The sequence below is a fragment of the Ranitomeya variabilis genome, chromosome 4 (assembly GCF_051348905.1).
Source record: "Ranitomeya variabilis isolate aRanVar5 chromosome 4, aRanVar5.hap1, whole genome shotgun sequence".
NCBI classification, from domain to species: Eukaryota; Metazoa; Chordata; class Amphibia; order Anura; family Dendrobatidae; genus Ranitomeya; species Ranitomeya variabilis.
In genome coordinates this window covers 568,877,661-568,895,473 of record NC_135235.1, presented here as the reverse complement: position 1 = coordinate 568,895,473, position 17,813 = coordinate 568,877,661, and positions in this window count along the sequence as shown.

Sequence of the window (17,813 nt, the reverse complement as noted above, 5' to 3'; positions counted from 1 at the left end):
ACGAAATTACGTCACGGCTTGCTGTGATTGGTCCGCGTCCCGGCAATATGGCCGCCCTGACCAATCACAAGCCGGGACGTCACGGGAGGCTGGACACGCGCTCATTTTAAAATGGGCGCGTGTCCAGCCTCCCGTGACGTCACGGCTTGTGATTGGTTGCGCCGCGATCAACCAATCACAAGCCGGGAGGCTGGACGCGCTCATTTTGAAATGGGCGCGTGTCCAGCCTCCCGTGACGTCACGGCTTGTGATTGGTTGCGCCGCGATCAACCAATCACAAGCCGGGAGGCTGGACGCGCTCATTTTGAAATGGGCGCGTGTCCAGCCTCCCGTGACGTCACGGCTTGTGATTGGTTGCGCCGCGATCAACCAATCACAAGCCGGGAGGCTGGACGCGCTCATTTTGAAATGGGCGCGTGTCCAGCCTCCCGGCTTGTGATTGGTTGACCGCGACGCAACCAATCACAAGCCGTGACGTCACGGGAGGCTGGACACGCGCCCTTTTTAAAATGAGCGCGTTTCCAGCCTCCCGTGACGTCACGGCTTGTGATTGGTTAATGGCGGCCATGTTGCCGGGACGCGGACCAATCACAGCAAGCCGTGACGTATTTTCGTCACGGCTTGCTGTGATTGGTCCGCGGCCCGGCAACATGGCCGCCCTGACCAATCACAAGCCGGGACTTCGCGTAACCATGTAAAAGCGGGAATTTTAAACAAACAACGCTGCCGGTTCCTGCGCTGAGGTCCCGGCTGCGTCGGACAGGTGAGTATAGCGATATTTTTTATTTTAATTCTCTATTTTACACATTTTAACATTAATGTTGTTCCGATACCCGATACCCGATACCACAAGAGTATCGGAATCCCGGTATCGGAATTCCGATACAGCAAGTATCGGCCGATACCCGATACTTGCAGCATCGGAATGCTCAACACTATTCATGACCAATGCTTGTTTCTGTTGTGTTGTTGTTTCCATTTTTCATTGGTCAAGGTTGGATCCCAGTAGTAAATTGTCCATGGTGCCCCCAATAACTTATATGTAATGTTAAAGAGCGCATCGTCCATGCACTGAGGCAATCTGTGACTACAAAGGTGCACCTGACGACAGATGCATGGACCAGTAGGCATGGCCAGGGACGTTACGTGTCCATCACGGCACACTGGGTGAATGTGGTGGATGCAGGGTCCACAGGGGACAGCAATATTGGGACAGTTCTGCCTAGCCCACGGTCTAGGAAACAGTTGGCTGTAGGTGTTCGCCCCCCCTCCTCCTCCTCCTCGTCCTCCTGCAGAAGTGAGAGCTCGTCCACAGACCGCAGTCGCACATCCACTCCATCCGCAGCTGCCACTGTTGCACACCAGGTGTGCCATTATGGGACAGCTAGTGGCAAGCGTCAGCAGGCTGTATTGGCAATGAAGTGTTTGGGCGACAACAGACACACCGCGGAAGTTCTGTCCGAGTTCTTGCAGAAAGAAACCCAGTCATGGCTGGGCAGTGTACATCTTGAGGCAGGCAAGGTAGTGAGTGATAACGGAAGGAATTTCATGGCTGCCATAGCCCTTTCCCAACTGAAACACATTCCTTGCCTGGCTCACACCTTAAACCTGGTGGTGCAGTGCTTCCTGAAACGTTATCCGGGGTTACCCGACCTGCTCCTCAAAGTGCGCAGACTTTGCTCTCATATCCGCCGTTCGCCCGTACACTCCAGCCGTATGCAGAACTATCAGCGGTCTTTGAACCTTCCCCAGCATCGCTTAATCATCGATGTTGCAACAAGGTAGAACTCAACACTGCACATGCTTCAGAGACTGTGCGAACAGAGGTGTGCTGTTATGTATTTGTGGGAGGATACACATACACGGGCAGGCAGTTGGATGGCAGACATGGAGTTGTCTGCTGTGCAGTGGTCGAAGCTCCAAGACCTCTGTCAAGTCCTTCAGTGTTTTGAGGAATGCACATGGCTGGTTAGTGCAGACAACGCCATAATAAGCATGAGCATCCCCCTAATGCGTCTGCTGATGCAAAGTTTGACGCACATAAAGGAGCAGGCGTCTGCAGCCGAGGAAGAGGAAAGCCTTGATGACAGTCAGCCATTGTCTGGTCAGGGCAGTCTACAGGATGAGGTAGCGGGCGAAGAGGAGGAGGACGAGGAGGATGATGGGGATGAGTATTTTTTAAATGAGGAAGCTTCTCCGGGTCCAATGGAAATTGCTGGTGTGGCAAGGCCGGGTTCAGGTTTCTTGAGGGAGACAAGTGACGTAGATTTGCCTGTAACTGCCCCTCAAACCAGCACAACTGCAGATTTGACTACTGGAACTTTGGCCCACATGGCGGAGTATGCCTTACGTATCCTCAAAAGGGACCCACGCATTCTTAAAATGATGACCGATGATGATTACTGGTTGGCCTGCCTCCTTGATCCTCGCTATAAAGGCAAATTGCAAAATATTATGCCACATGAGAACCTCGAACAAATATTAGCAACCAAACAAGCAACTCTTGTAGACCGTTTGATTCAGGCATTCCCAGCACACAGCGCCGGTGATGGTTCTCACACGAGCTGCAGGGGGCTACAGGTCAGAGGTGTTAGAGGTGCACAAATCAGAAGTGGCGTTGGACAGAGGGGTTTTCTGACCAGGTTGTGGAGTGATTTCACAATGACCGCAGACAGGACAGGTACTGCAGCATCTATTCAAAGTGACAGGAGACAACATTTGTCCAGTATGGTTACTAACTATTTTTCAGCCCTTATCGATGTTCTCCCTCAAGCGTCATTCCCATTTGATTACTGAGCATCCAAATTAGACACCTGGCCTGAATTGGCAGAATATACATTGCAGGAGCTTGCTTGCCCAGCAGCTAGTGTGCTATCAGAAAGAGTATTCAGTGCTGCTGGTTCAATATTAACTGAAAAAAGGACTCGTCTGGCTACCCAAAATGTTGATGATCTAACCTTCATTAAAATGAACCACTCCTGGATTTCAAATTATTTTGCCCCACCTTTCCTGGCTGACACCTAGCTTTCCTATAAAAAGGTCTTGCTTGTGGACTGGTCTTACTGAGTGTTCCAATCTCTTAATTTGCAGCAGCTGTTTGTCCAGCATACGACATGTTTACACCTCCCTAAATGGGAAAACTACCCCCACGGGACCGTGGTCGCCACTTGGCGCAAGCACCCGTTAGAGTGCCGTTTGTCTGAAGAGGTGGGTGTGCCCGCTTTTGGTCGACGGCACTGCCACTGGGTCCCTCATAGTACAATAAAGTGTCTCTGGCGGTGGTGGCGCGCAACCAACGTCAGACACACCGTTGTAACATGAGGGGCCCTGGGCCTGTACCTTCGGCCACAAGAGAGTTCCCCACCCCCTCCAAGCTCAAACTGTGCTCTACCACGTGCAAAATTATCTCTCACAGCTCCAACAATGTTTAGTCTATGCGCTGACATCCTTCAATGCCTGGCACTGACAATACCAATTTGTTGACATGTATGATGCTAGTTAAAATAGTCAGGGTCAGTGTCCTATATTGACACCAGTAAATACATATTGCCAAATTACTATGTCTGAAACTCAGTAGAGGCGCCCACCCCTGTACCTAAGTATGCCACACTTTTTTTTTTGTTTTGTTGTTTTGCGAGACATTAATATCTATTTATTTTTTGGGAGTACTAACTGTGTCAGACACTCCTTGCAATCGTCCTCCGCTGACCACACCAATGCTGCCTGTGTACCCCTGCGAGATAACTCTAAGTGCCTTGAGCCTATTTTAATTTATTTTAGGCCTAGTAAGCCTGTCTGCGGTCCCTCCTTGCAATCGTCCTCCGCTGACCACACCAATGCTGCCTGTGTACCCCTGCGAGATAACTCTAAGTGCCTTGAGCCTATATTTATTTATTTTAGGCCTAGTAAGCCTGTCTGCGGTCCCTCCTTGCAATCGTCCTCCGCTGACCACACCAATGCTGTCCGTGTACCCCTGGAACCTATTTTAAAGTGCATAGAGCCTATTTTTTTATTTTATTTAATATTAATAAAGCCATGATGGACTACGCTGTACCACGCTACGAGCTACCCAGTTGACACTTCTTTTGCGAGAAAAGCCATCCCAACCCTCCACCAGCATGTAAAAGACCGCATTGTCCATGCACTCTGGCAAAGGTACAAAGGTGCACCTGACAACAGACGCATGGACCTGTAGGCATGGCCACGGAAGGTTACGTGTCCATTACGGTGCAATGGGTTAATGTGGTGGATGCATGGTCCACAGGGGACAGCCTACTAACTCTGTCTGCAGTCCCTAATTCAAATTGTCCTCAATTCAGGTTTTCGGGCTTTTTTAAAAAATAGGAAACTGCATTTGGGCTACTAGTTTGGTTGGGGCCTACTGTTGATGTCTGCCGCTCCTGGGTGTTCTCCTCCTCCTGGGTGTTCTCCTCCTCCTGGGTGTTCTCCTCCTCCTTGGCGTTCTCCTCCTGGTTTCCTTGTCTGAGCTTCAACCTTCAGGCTCTCATAAAGTATTTTTAAATGTAACACTGCAGTTGCCCTGCTACCTGGGTTAGGGCCTAGTAACGGTGTCTGCAGCTCCCTGGTGTTCTCCTCCTCCTTGGTGTTCTCCTCCAGGTTTCCTTGTCTGAGCTTCAACCTTCAGGCTCTCATAAAGTATTTTTAAATGTAACACTGCAGTTGCCCTGCTACCTGGGTTGGGGCCTAGTAACGGTGTCTGCCGCTCCTTGGTGTTCTCCTCCTCATTGGTGTTCTCCTCCTGGTTTCCTTGTCTGAGCTTCAACCTTCAGGCTCTCATTAAGTATTTGTTTTTAAAAATTGGTGGTTGGGGCCTACTAACGGTGTGTGCCGCTCCCTGGTGTTGTCCTCCACTGTATAAAGCTGAGCTTCAACCTTAAGGCTCTCATTAAGTAGTTGTTTTTAAAATGTGTGGTTGGGCCCTTAAAACAGTGTCTGACGTGTTATGATCCTAGTGGCAAGGATCGCAGGTCGGACTAGCTAAGTAACTGAACAGACTACTAGCTCTGGGGAAGTGGTAATTAGATTGACCGCAACCTGATCCTATCCGCAAACAACTATAGGCAGCCGTGGAACGTTACCTAAAAATCCTAGACGTCTCGTCACGGCCTGAGAAACTGACTATTCCTGGAGGGAAAGTAAGTCCTCACTTGCCTCAGTGGAATGACCCCAAAGATATAGAATAGCCCCCCACAAATATTAATGGTGAGTTAAAGGGAAAGCACAAACGCAGAGATGAAATCAGATTTAGCAAATGAGGCCCGCTAATACTAGATAGCAGAAAATAGGAAGGAAACTGTGCGGTCAATAAAAAACTCTATTCAAAATATCCACGCAGAGATTGCTCGAGCCCCCGCACCAACTAACGGTGCGGGGGAAGCAACTCCGTACCCCAGAGCTTACCAGTAAAAAGAAATCACATGTTAGCAAGCTGGACTAGACTCATCATACACAGAAATCATATTGCAGGCAGATGAGCAAAAAATATTCAAACAGAACTTAGCTTATCCTGAAGAGGCAGAAAACGAGATAATCAGGAGTAATCAGAATAGCACTGAATACATTGACAGCCGGCAACAAGTGGAAGTGAAGCAGAGCTAAATATGAGCCTCCCTGGTGAATAACGAGGCAGCTGATCCAGCAGACCCGCAGGATAATAAACCAAACCACCAGGGGGACCAAAAAACCAAAGTCACACAATACCATCTGTGACCACAAGAGGGAGCCTGAAAACGGAGTTCACAACAGTACCCCCCCCTTGAGGAGGGGTCACCAAACCCTCATCAAAACCCCCAGGGCGATCAGGGTGAGCCACATGGAAGGCACGAACCAAATCGGCCGCATGAACATCAGAGGCGACAACCCAGGAATTATCCTCCTGACCATAGCCTTTCCACTTAAACAAATACTGAAGCCTCCGTCTAGAAATACGAGAATCCAAGATCTTCTCCACCACGTATTCCAATTCTCCCTCAACCAGCACAGGGGCAGGAGGCTCAACCGAAGGAACCACAGGCACCACATACCTCCGCAACAATGACCGATGGAACACATTATGAATAGCAAACGATGCCGGGAGGTCCAAACGAAATGACACAGGGTTAAGGACTTCCAAAATCTTATAAGGACCGATAAACCGAGGCTTAAACTTAGGAGAGGAGACCTTCATAGGAACAAAGCGAGAAGACAACCACACCAAATCCCCAACGCGAAGTCGGGGACCCACACAGCGACGGCGGTTGGCAAAGCGCTGAGCCTTCTCTTGTGACAGCTTCAAATTGTCCACCACATGATTCCAAATCTGATGCAACCTATCCACCACAACATCCACTCCAGAACAGTCAAAAGACTCCACCTGACCCGAGGAAAAACGAGGATGAAACCCTGAATTACAAAAAAAAGGCGAAACCAAAGTAGCAGAACTAGCCCGATTATTAAGGGCAAACTCGGCCAATGGCAAAAAAGTCACCCAGTCGTCCTGATCAGCAGAAACAAAACATCTTAAATAGGTTTCCAAAGTCTGATTAGTGCGCTCGGTTTGGCCATTCGTCTGAGGATGGAAGGCCGACGAAAAAGACAAATTAATGCCCATCTTAGCACAAAAGGTCCGCCAAAATCTAGACACAAACTGGGATCCTCTGTCGGAAACAATATTTTCAGGGATCCCGTGCAAACGAACCACATTTTGAAAAAACAGAGGAACCAACTCGGAGGAGGAAGGCAACTTAGGCAAGGGCACCAAATGGACCATTTTAGAAAAACGATCACACACCACCCAAATGACCGACATTCTCTGAGAGACAGGGAGATCTGAAATAAAATCCATGGAAATGTGCGTCCAAGGCCTCTTCAGGACAGGCAAAGGCAACAACAAGCCACTGGCACGAGAACAGCAAGGCTTAGCCCGAGCACAAATTCCACAAGACTGCACAAAGGAACGCACATCCCGCGACAAGGAAGGCCACCAGAAGGACCTAGCCACCAAATCTCTGGTACCAAAAATCCCAGGATGGCCTGCCAACACCGAAGAATGAACCTCGGAAATAACTCTGCTGGTCCATCTATCCGGGACAAACAGTCTCTCCGGTGGACAACGGTCAGGTCTATCCACCTGAAACTCCTGCAGCACTCGTCGCAAATCTGGGGAGATGGCAGACAAAATCACCCCTTCTCTGAGGATACCAGCTGGCTCTGAATCACCAGGAGAGTCAGGCACAAAACTCCTAGAAAGAGCATCAGCCTTCACATTCTTCGAACCAGGCAGGTATGAGACCACGAAATCAAAACGAGAGAAAAACAATGACCAACGAGCCTGTCTAGGATTCAGCCGCTTGGCCGACTCGAGATAAATCAAATTCTTGTGATCAGTCAAGACCACCACACGATGCTTAGCTCCCTCGAGCCAATGTCGCCACTCCTCAAATGCCCACTTCATAGCCAACAACTCCCGATTACCAACATCATAATTCCGCTCGGCAGGCGAAAACGTTCTTGAAAAGAAAGCACATGGCTTCATCACAGAGCCATCAGAGCTTCTCTGTGACAAAACAGCCCCCGCTCCAATCTCAGAAGCATCAACCTCGACCTGGAAAGGAAGGGAGACGTCTGGCTGACATAAGACCGGAGCCGAAGAAAACAGGCACTTCAGCTCCCGAAAGGCCTCCACAGCCGCAGGAGTCCAATTAGTAACATCAGAACCCTTCTTGGTCAAATCCGTCAATGGCTTAACAACACCAGAAAAATTAGCGATGAAGCGACGGTAAAAATTAGTAAAACCCAAGAACTTCTAAAGACTCTTAACAGATGTAGGCTGAGTCCAGTCATGAATAGCCTGAACCTTGACTGGGTCCATCTCAATAGCAGAAGGAGAAAAAATGAAACCCAAAAAAGAGACCTTCTGGACTCCAAAAAGACATTTTGAGCCCTTCACAAATAAAGCATTGGCACGCAGGACCTGAAACACCATCCTGACCTGCTTAACATGGGACTCCCAATCATCCGAAAAACCAGAATATCATCCAGATACACAATCATAAATTTATCCAGTTATTCGCGGAAGATGTCGTGCATAAAGGACTGAAAGACAGAAGGAGCGTTAGAAAGTCCAAAAGGCATCACCAAGTACTCAAAATGGCCTTCGGGCGTATTAAATGCAGTTTTCCATTCATCACCCTGCTTAATACGCACAAGGTTATACGCACCACGAAGATCTATCTTGGTGAACCAACTAGACCCCCTAATGCGAGCAAACAGATCAGATAACAATGGCAAAGGATGCTGAAATTTGACCGTGATTTTGTTTAGAAGGCGATAATCAATACAAGGTCTCAAGGAACCATCCTTCTTAGCCACAAAAAAGAACCCCGCACCAAGAGGGGAGGAGGAGGGGCGAATAAGTCCTTTTTCCAAAGACTCCTTTATATAACTCCGCATAGCAGCATGCTCCGGCACTGACAAATTGAAAAGTCGTCCCTTAGGAAACTTACTACCAGGAATCAAATTTATAGCACAATCACAATCCCTATGAGGAGGTAGAGAACTGAGTTTGGGCTCATCAAATACATCCTGGTAATCTGACAAAAACGCAGGGACCTCAGAAGGAGTGGATGAAGCAATTGACACCACAGGAGCGTCGCCATGAATTCCCTGACAACCCCAACTTGACACAGACATTGCTTTCCAATCCAGGACTGGATTATGAGTCTGCAACCATGGCAGGCCCAACACAACAACATCATGCAAATTATGCAATACAAGAAAGCGAATCACCTCCTGATGAACAGGAGTCATGCACATGGTCACTTGTGTCCAGTACTGAGGTTTATTCGTAGCCAATGGTTTAGCATCAATTCCCCTTAGTGGAATAGGGAATTTTAAAGGCTCCAAAACAAAACCACAGCGCCTGGCAAATGACAAATCCATCAGACTCAGGGCAGCACCTGAATCCACAAAAGCCATAACCGGGTAAGATGACAGGGAACAAATCAGGGTAACAGACAAAATAAACTTAGGCTGTAAAGTACCGATGGTGACAGATTTATCAATCTTTTTTGTGCGCTTAGAGCATGCTGAGATAACATGAGCTGAGTCACCACAGTAAAAGCACAACCCATTTTGCCGTCTATAATTTTGCCGTTCACTTCTGGTCAGAATTCTATCACATTGCATAGACTCAGGTGTCTGTTCAGAAGACACCGCCAAATGGTGCGCAGGTTTGCGCTCCTGCAAACGCCGATCAATCTGAATGGCCAGAGTCATTGACTCATTCAGACCTGCAGGCGTAGGGAACCCCACCATGACATTCTTAATGGCTTCAGAAAGACCTTTTCTGAAATTTGCAGCCAGGGCACACTCATTCCATTGAGTAAGCACCGACCATTTCCGAAATTTTTGGCAGTACACCTCTGCATCATCTTGCCCCTGAGAGAGGGCCAACAACGCTTTTTCAGCCTGGTTCTCAAGATTAGGTTCCTCATAGAGCAATCCAAGGGCCAGAAAAAATGCATCCACACTGAGCAATGCAGGATCCCCTGGAGCCAATGCGAAAGCCCAATCTTGAGGATCGCCACGCAAGAAAGAGATAATAATCTTAACTTGCTGAACAGAATCCCCAGAGGAACGAGGTTTCAAAGAAAGAAACAACTTGCAATTGTTCTTAAAATTCAGGAACCTAGATCTATCTCCAGAAAACAACTCCGGAATAGGTATTCTATGCTCTGACATAGGACTGTGCACAACAAAATCCTGAATACTTTGTACCCTTGCAGCAAGATGATCCACACTGGAGGCTAAACTCTGGATATCCATATCAGCAGCTGAACTCAGAGCCACACCAAGATTAAGAGGAGGAGAGAAGCCAGACACACAGCAGCTAGACACACGGCAGCAAAAAAAAAAAAATATATATCTCCAAGCTTCTTTTCTCCTGCTTCTGCCATGCAATTAACACTTTATAGGCCGGCTGTACTATTATGATCCTAGTGGCAAGGATCGCAGGTCGGACTAGCTGAGTAACTGAACAGACTACTAGCTCTGGGGAAGTGGTAACTAGATTGACCGCAACCTGATCCTATCCGCAAACAACTATAGGCAGCCGTGGAACGTTACCTAAAAATCCTAGACGTCTCGTCATGGCCTGAGAAACTAACTATTCCTGGAGGGAAAGTAAGTCCTCACTTGCCTCAGTGGAATGACCCCAAAGATATAGAATAGCCCCCCACAAATATTAACGGTGAGTTAAGGGGAAAGCACAAACGCAGAGATGAAATCAGATTTAGCAAATGAGGCCCGCTAATACTAGATAGCAGAAAATAGGAAGGAAACTGTGCGGTCAATTAAAAACCCTATTCAAAATATCCACGCAGAGATTGCTCGAGCCCCCGCACCAACTAACGGTGCGGGGGAAGCAACTCCGTACCCCAGAGCTTACCAGCAAAAAGAAATCACATGTTAGCAAGCTGGACTAGACTCATCATACACAGAAATCATATTGCAGGCAGATGAGCAAAAAATATTCAAACAGAACTTAGCTTATCCTGAAGAGGCAGAAAACGAGATAATCAGGAGTAATCAGAATAGCACTGAATACATTGACAGCCGGCAACAAGTGGAAGTGAAGCAGAGCTAAATATGAGCCTCCCTGGTGAATAACGAGGCAGCTGATCCAGCAGACCCGCAGGATAATAAACCAAACCACCAGGGGGAGCCAAAAAACCAAAGTCACACAATACCATCTGTGACCACAAGAGGGAGCCTGAAAACGGAGTTCACAACACTGACGCTACTGGGTTTTCTCCTATTTTGTTGTCCCGACCTTCAATGTTCAGGCTTTCGGCTTACATTTTAAATAATTAAACTGCAGTTGGCCTACTACTTTGGTTGGGCCTAGTAACAGTGTGTGCCGCACCTTGGTGTTGTCCTGTGTTATTTTCCTGACCTTTAATCTTCAGGCTTTCGGCCTTCATTTGTAATATTAAACTGCATAGGGCCTACTAGTGTGGTTCGGCCCTACTAACGGTGTCTGCCGCTCCTGGGTTTTCTACTCCACTGAACTAAGCAATGCCACCTGGTTAGTCCTGTTACCAATTTTGAACTGCATTTTACCCACTTTATTATTTGGGCCTATATCAGTGTTTCGTCCTCATCCTGCCCATTGCCCAGCCGGTGCTAGATGAGTCTTGTGGTACTTTGACCCAGACCACTACATTCCCCTTGCACGCTACACAGCCACAATCTGACCCTGCTGAAAGTCAGGTTCCCCTTCCCGCATACTATACCACCTTACACAGGGACAAAGAGGAAGGTGCAGATGAAAGTGCAGGTTTCTTCAATAGGTAGGGGGGCATACTCGTTGGCGACGTCACAGGCACAGGGCCCCTCAGAGTACGCAAAAGTGTCGCTGCCGGTGGGAGGCGCCCCCGCCGTGCAAACACACCGCCGTACTTTGAGGGGCCCTGTGCCAGTGCCAATGCGAACGAGTGGGCCTCCCTGCTTGCTCAGGATCACAGCACTTGCAAGGTTGAAATACTTACCTCTCACTGCTCCACCGCTTTGACGTAGTCCACGTTTCCTGGGCCCACTAAAACCTTGAACCAGCCCTACCCCCCACAACTTTTGCCAAATGACCCCCAATTTCCAATGCCCAACTATTATTAGAAAGTTAATTAAGATTGACAAGCTTTAGAAACAAGAATGGATGTTTTTGGCATTAAAATGGGCACTGTAGGTGTTTTCCTGGCCTCCACTCACTGCCGACTATGCTTCCCCATTGACTTGCATTGGGTTTCATGTTTCGGTCGATCCCCGACTTTTCGCGATAATCGGCCGACTTCACTCGACTCGACTTTGGACAAGGTCGGGTTTCGCAAAACCCGACTCGATCTTAAAAAAATGAAAGTCGCTCTACCCTATATATATATATGTATATATATATAAACAAGATTATCTCTGAGGTGTTTTTTTTTCTAAGCTAAACAAGCCCAACTTTTAGAATTTGGAGCCCATGTTCAAGATGTATACTTTTTATTTTACATTTGGATCACAGTTTAATGTAATTTTTTTATACTCCCTAAAATCTTGCTTTCTTTTGTAGCTGCTGCTTGACATTGAGTACTGCTGCTTAGCTTACTTATACCCAGAATAACAAAGTCTTTCTCCTGTTCTGTAATCCTGAGTATACTTCCATTTAATGTACATGTGTAATATGATTAATACGAATTTACATTTATCAACATTAAGATTATTTTGTCATATTTTTACCCATAGGGCCATTTTTTCTAGGTATTTTTTCTGTATTACGTTATAACTATGGCTCACCTGTCCTTGCTCTAGTGGTGAAATGTGCTAGTCCTCACTGGACTACTATGGTAACCTGAGTTCATCTCTGATGTCATCATCGAAGGCCTTATGAGGCTGGCTCAGGCTGCACACCACCTTAATATTGAAGTAGCAAGTGTACACTGCTACTGTAACACCCCAGGTAACTGGTTGTTACAGTGGCATTGCTTTCCTCTCATGGAGGGTGATGTCATGCTTGGAAGTGAGGAAGGATCCCTTTAACAGGTAACCAGTACATGCAACACTGTTCTGACTCCAGGCCAGAAGGGGGAGCTTGAGACCGGGATTCTGGGGAACTTCCCTATATATTCTGGCTGGAGGAGGAGTTAGTCAAATTGTGAGAGGAGAGTGAGGAGAGGGGAAAGCTGGGGCCATGCAGAAGAGTGGTTCTGCAGCTCCTTAAAGGAGAGAGAAACAGAGCAGTCTGTAGGAAACTGAAAGAGGAGGAAAAGCACAGGAGAAGTTAAGAACTGGAGAGAAGCTGCGACTGAGCTTCCTCCACACTGAAGCGCAATAAACCAGTAGCCAGAAGACCAAGATTGTGGGAGTAACTGTATGACCCACAGCAGAAACTGGCAGACAGGAGATTGCAGGTCACCTTCCCACCTTTAACACCCGAAGGCACAGCAGCACATAGAGCCCGGAGTCATACTGAGAGACACATGTAAAAAGGCTTGCACTAGCTGCCATGTGGGTAGTGTCCTAGTAAAAGCAACAGAGAGAAAGTGAGGACCTTGTGTGAGGCCTAAGGCAGCAAGGACTACAACACAGTGCAGAGAGGAAGGCTTCCAACCCCACCTGGCTAGGGGGATTCCTAAATCGCTTCCAACCTGGCCAGACCACATCAGCACCTGTGATCCGTACCCTGGTCTGTGGCTGCCTTACACCAGTAAAGATGTAAAGAGACTGCAACCTTGTGTCCTCTAGTTCTTTCTGGCACTGCACCATCTTTATCTACTACACCGGGAACCCTGGGGACCCAACTTCACCTATGGGAAGCCATACCATCCCTACTGCCATAACATCACCACAGTCGACCCCTTTAAGCAGCGTCGGTCATCCCTTGTTAGGGCTAGCGGAACGCACCAAATAATTAGAGAAAAGGAATAAGGTGCATTTGCAGCCCAGGGTCCACCGTGCAGAGATGGAACCTGCTGCTAAGCAATGACGGACTATATGGCGGTGCAATGAAGATACACACGGGTTAGCTTCACCCTGTGTGAAATAGGCGAACCCTGTTGCGTCACAGGGTCGCAGTAAAGCACGTAACAAAACTAATAATTAAATAGCACGAGAGTGCATGCGATGCCGCACTGGCGGACGCCACTAACTACACAGACTTGGGTTTGGAAAGCGTGGTAATAGCGCAGGGCGCCGCACTGGCGGTGACAGCCATAGACGCTGTTTGTGTACCAGTGTTGGTTACAAGTCGGGCGCTAGATTACAATCATCCACCATCCACGTGAGCATTCAAACACAAGGGAGGGAATGATTAATGAGCGACTTTCACTCACAACACACACACATAAACAAGTGTATACTAGCAAACCTTTTATAGCTGCAGCATGTACAGGACCTTCCCAGAAGGACCAATGGGAGGCTGCCACAGAAGTTGAGCACCTTCAGGACCTTCCTGGAGGACCAATGGGATCTGCTGCAGTATCTGAGCATGTGACCCTCGATCTCCAATGGGAGATCTTGCCCTGGGCATGCTCAGAAGGAGAAAAGCAGGACTTAGTCCCAAAAGTGTCTGCTCACCGCTGCCCAGCACTGGCTTCAATGGCAGAAGCTGGAAAAGCAGCAGTAACCCTTTGCACAGAGTGAGACTGAGCAAGACGCTGGGACCGACGTCTCCGCTGAGCTGGCTCCACTGCGGCTGATGCAGAATGAGAGACCGCAGCAGACATGGTTCGATATTCCCCCTGTGCAGCAGCAGGAACTCGACTCCTAACATCCCACAGGTGGCATTATGAACAAACTTTATTTCAAACAACCCCTTTAAAGATCTTCCCTCTAACTTGGACTTCCAGGGCCACGGACCGGGTCGCTGCCACCATGACCACCCCTTTAGCGACGACTGGACCCAGTACCGAGTACCCCTAGGCCCTAGCGGGGCGCTCCACTACCACATCTGTTTCCAGAAGACTACTCATACGACCTTCTCAACTCTGCTGTTCTTTTCTGTTCTCTGCACTCCTGCAACAAGGTGCCTGATTGCCTCAAATCTGCTGCATCAAGGTACTTATAGTAACCCATCTCTAATATTCTAAGATGCTGCCCACATTCTCAAATCTGTCATGGTACTTTCCAACCTACTTGTCTCTGCTGAATCAAGGCACCTGTCTGCATGCTAATCTCTACTGATACATATTTAAATATTCAACAAAGATACAAGTAAAATGCAAAGCGCGGTTTTTAAATGAAGGTCTTTATTATTAAGGAAAAAAGAAATCCAAACCTACAGGACCCTGTGTGAAAAGGTGATTGCCCCCTAAACCTAATAACTGGTTTGGTCATTTTTAGCAGCAACAACTGCAATAAAGCATTTGTGATAACTGGCAATGAGCCTTTTACAACTCTCTGGAGGAATTTTGGCCTACTCATCTTTGCAGAATCGTTGTTATTCAGCCACATTGGAGGATTCCCAAGCATGAATTGCCTTTTTAAGGTCATACCACAGCATCTCAATCTAATTAAGGTCAGGACTTTGACTAGGCTACTCTAAAGTCTTAATTTAGTTTTTTTTAAAGCCATTCAGAGGTGGACTTACTGTTAGGGTTGGAGAATTGCGCTGAATAAAAATAGATAATAAAGTGCAATTGGAACCCAGGGTCCACTGTTCAGAGAAGGATAACTGCTGCGAGTGAACAGTGGCAACACTAAACAGTGAGCAATCACTATAACTGCACTGTGTTAACGCCACACAGTGTGAACAGAACTCAGAGTACCCAGCTCAGTTACTACACAGAAAGGTACTGCTGAAAGTAAGCTAGATGCTAAACCCTGTTAAATGTCACAGGGGAAATAGCACATGGGTAGTGCTCACTCTGCAAGTAAACTGTGCTAAACATGTGACGCTAGGTGCAAAGCCCTGACACTTTCCCTGAGAGGTGTAGCCTGAGGGTTGGACTTGCTTTGTAACTCAACTGTGCTATCCGCACACAAGATGGAAACAGATGCTAAGCCAAGGGGTAGTTACCCAGTCCTAACCCTACCTGCCAACGTAAGAACTTTCACTGTAAAGAGCGACACATGCAAACTGAGTGATAAGAGTATCCACTCACATACACCTCACATAAGTGATACTAGCGCACCCGTGTGTGCCGCTGGGGCCTTTTATACACAAAGCTCCACCCCAACCACTTACACCCAGTCGGCCGAGACATCACTCGCAGACCAATCCGGGGCTGCCACCTCACCAGAGCAGCAAACGTCCGACTACCAATGAACAGACATGCTCAGTTAGGTGAACTCTGGACTTAGACTCCCAAGTGTCAGGCTGCACCTGCCTCTCACATATTGCCATAGACTTGGCTGGAGAGCTAGCAGTAACCACACGAATATCACGAGCCTGAGCAAGATGCTGGGACCGACGTCTGTATGTATTGAAGTAGAAATAAATATTGTAAGTTGAAGTTGAAAGTGAAAAGAACTGTGCCTAGTTTTAGAAGGAAACTTGTAAGTGATTGTTTGGTTATTTGTGTGATTGAAAGATTGGTAAAAAGATTCTCCTGCTTCAAGTGAGTGATTGATATAGCAAATTGAGGATCAATGGAAGAGGTAGCCAACTGCACTGCTGATGTAGTAGGTGAGAGGCCTAACTCATCTAGGCCTTCTTGCTACAGTCAGCTGGTTTTTGTTGCGGGTGAGAGGCAAGAAAAGCCTTCCCGCTCCATGGAGCTGAGCTGAAAGGTTAGAGGCCTAACACACCTGGGCCTTCCTTTTCTAGCCAGTTGATCTAACGGGTGAGAGGCAGTTTTAGCCTTCCCGTTACATCCTTTAGGTCTACCAGGTGAGAGGCAGGAAAAGCCTTCCCGCTAAATCTTGACACTCGCTCTGACTTCCTACGTGTGGCTGCCTGTGGATGGTAAGGCACACTAAAAAGGGCATTTGCAGAATAAAGGTGAGCTGTCTGAGGAATAAGTTGAAGCCATGGGCAACTTGTTCTGTGTGTGCAGTCAGTGCCCCAATGGGATCCGCTCACAGCGAGCTGGCCAGAATTGGAGACCAAAGCACCAGGCAATGCCTAGTATCTATCCCACGCAGCGGGAGAATCCCGACGCCTAACACTTACAAGTGTGTTTTGGATCATTGTCCTGCTGCATAACCCAAGTGCACTTCAGCTTGAGGTCACGAACAGATAACTGGACATTCTCCATAATGTTTGGGTATTTTGGTAGACAGCAGAATTCATGGTTCCTTTTACCACAGCAAGTCTTCCAGGTCCTGAAGAAGCAAAACACCCCCAAACCATCAAACTACCACCCCCATATTTTACTGTTTGTATGATGTTCCTTTTCTGAAATGTTTTGTTACTTCTACGCCAGATATAGTGGGATATACACCTTCCAAAATGTTCAACTTTTGTCTCAGCAATCCACAGAGTATTCTCCCAAAAGTCTTGGGGATCATCAAGGTGTTTTCTGAAAAAATGAAACAAGCCTTTATGTTCTTATTGCTCAGCAATGGTTTTTGTCTTAGAGCTCTGCCATGCAGGCCATTTTTGCTCAGTCTCTTTCTTATGGTGGAGTCATGAACACTGACTTTAACTGAAGCAAGTGAGGTCTGCAATTCTTTGGATGTTGTTGTGACCTGTTAGACAAGTCGTCACTGTGCTCTTTGGGTAATTTGGGTTGGCCGGCCATTCTTGGGAAGGTTTACGACTGTTCCATGTATTTGCCATTTGCGGACAATGGCTCCCACTGTCGTTTGCCCAAAGCTTTAGAAATGGCTTCATAACCTTTTCCAGACTGATATAACTTAATTACTTAGTTTCCCATTTGTCCCTGAATTTCTTTGGATGGTGGCATGATGTCTAACTTTTGAGGATCTTTTGGACTACATCACTTTGTCAGGCTATTTAAGCGATTTCTTCTTTGAGAACAGGTGAGGCAATAATCGGGCCTGGGTGTAGGCAGATAAATTTAACTCAGCTTCCCAAAGATTTGATAAACCACAGTTAATTTATGTTTTAAAGGGGGGGTAAATCACTTTATCCAACAGGGCCCTGTAGGTTTGGATTTCCTTTTCCTTTAATAATAAAGCCCTTCATTTAAAAACTGCATTTGTGTTTACTTGTGTTATCTTTGTCTATTATTTAAATTTGCTTGGTGACATTTAAGTGTGACCAATATGCAAAAGAATAAGAAATCAGAAGCAGGGCAAACACATTTTAACACCACTGTATATGCCAATAAAAAAATCCAGACATCTGTTTGGTGTCCACAGTCTGTATATTA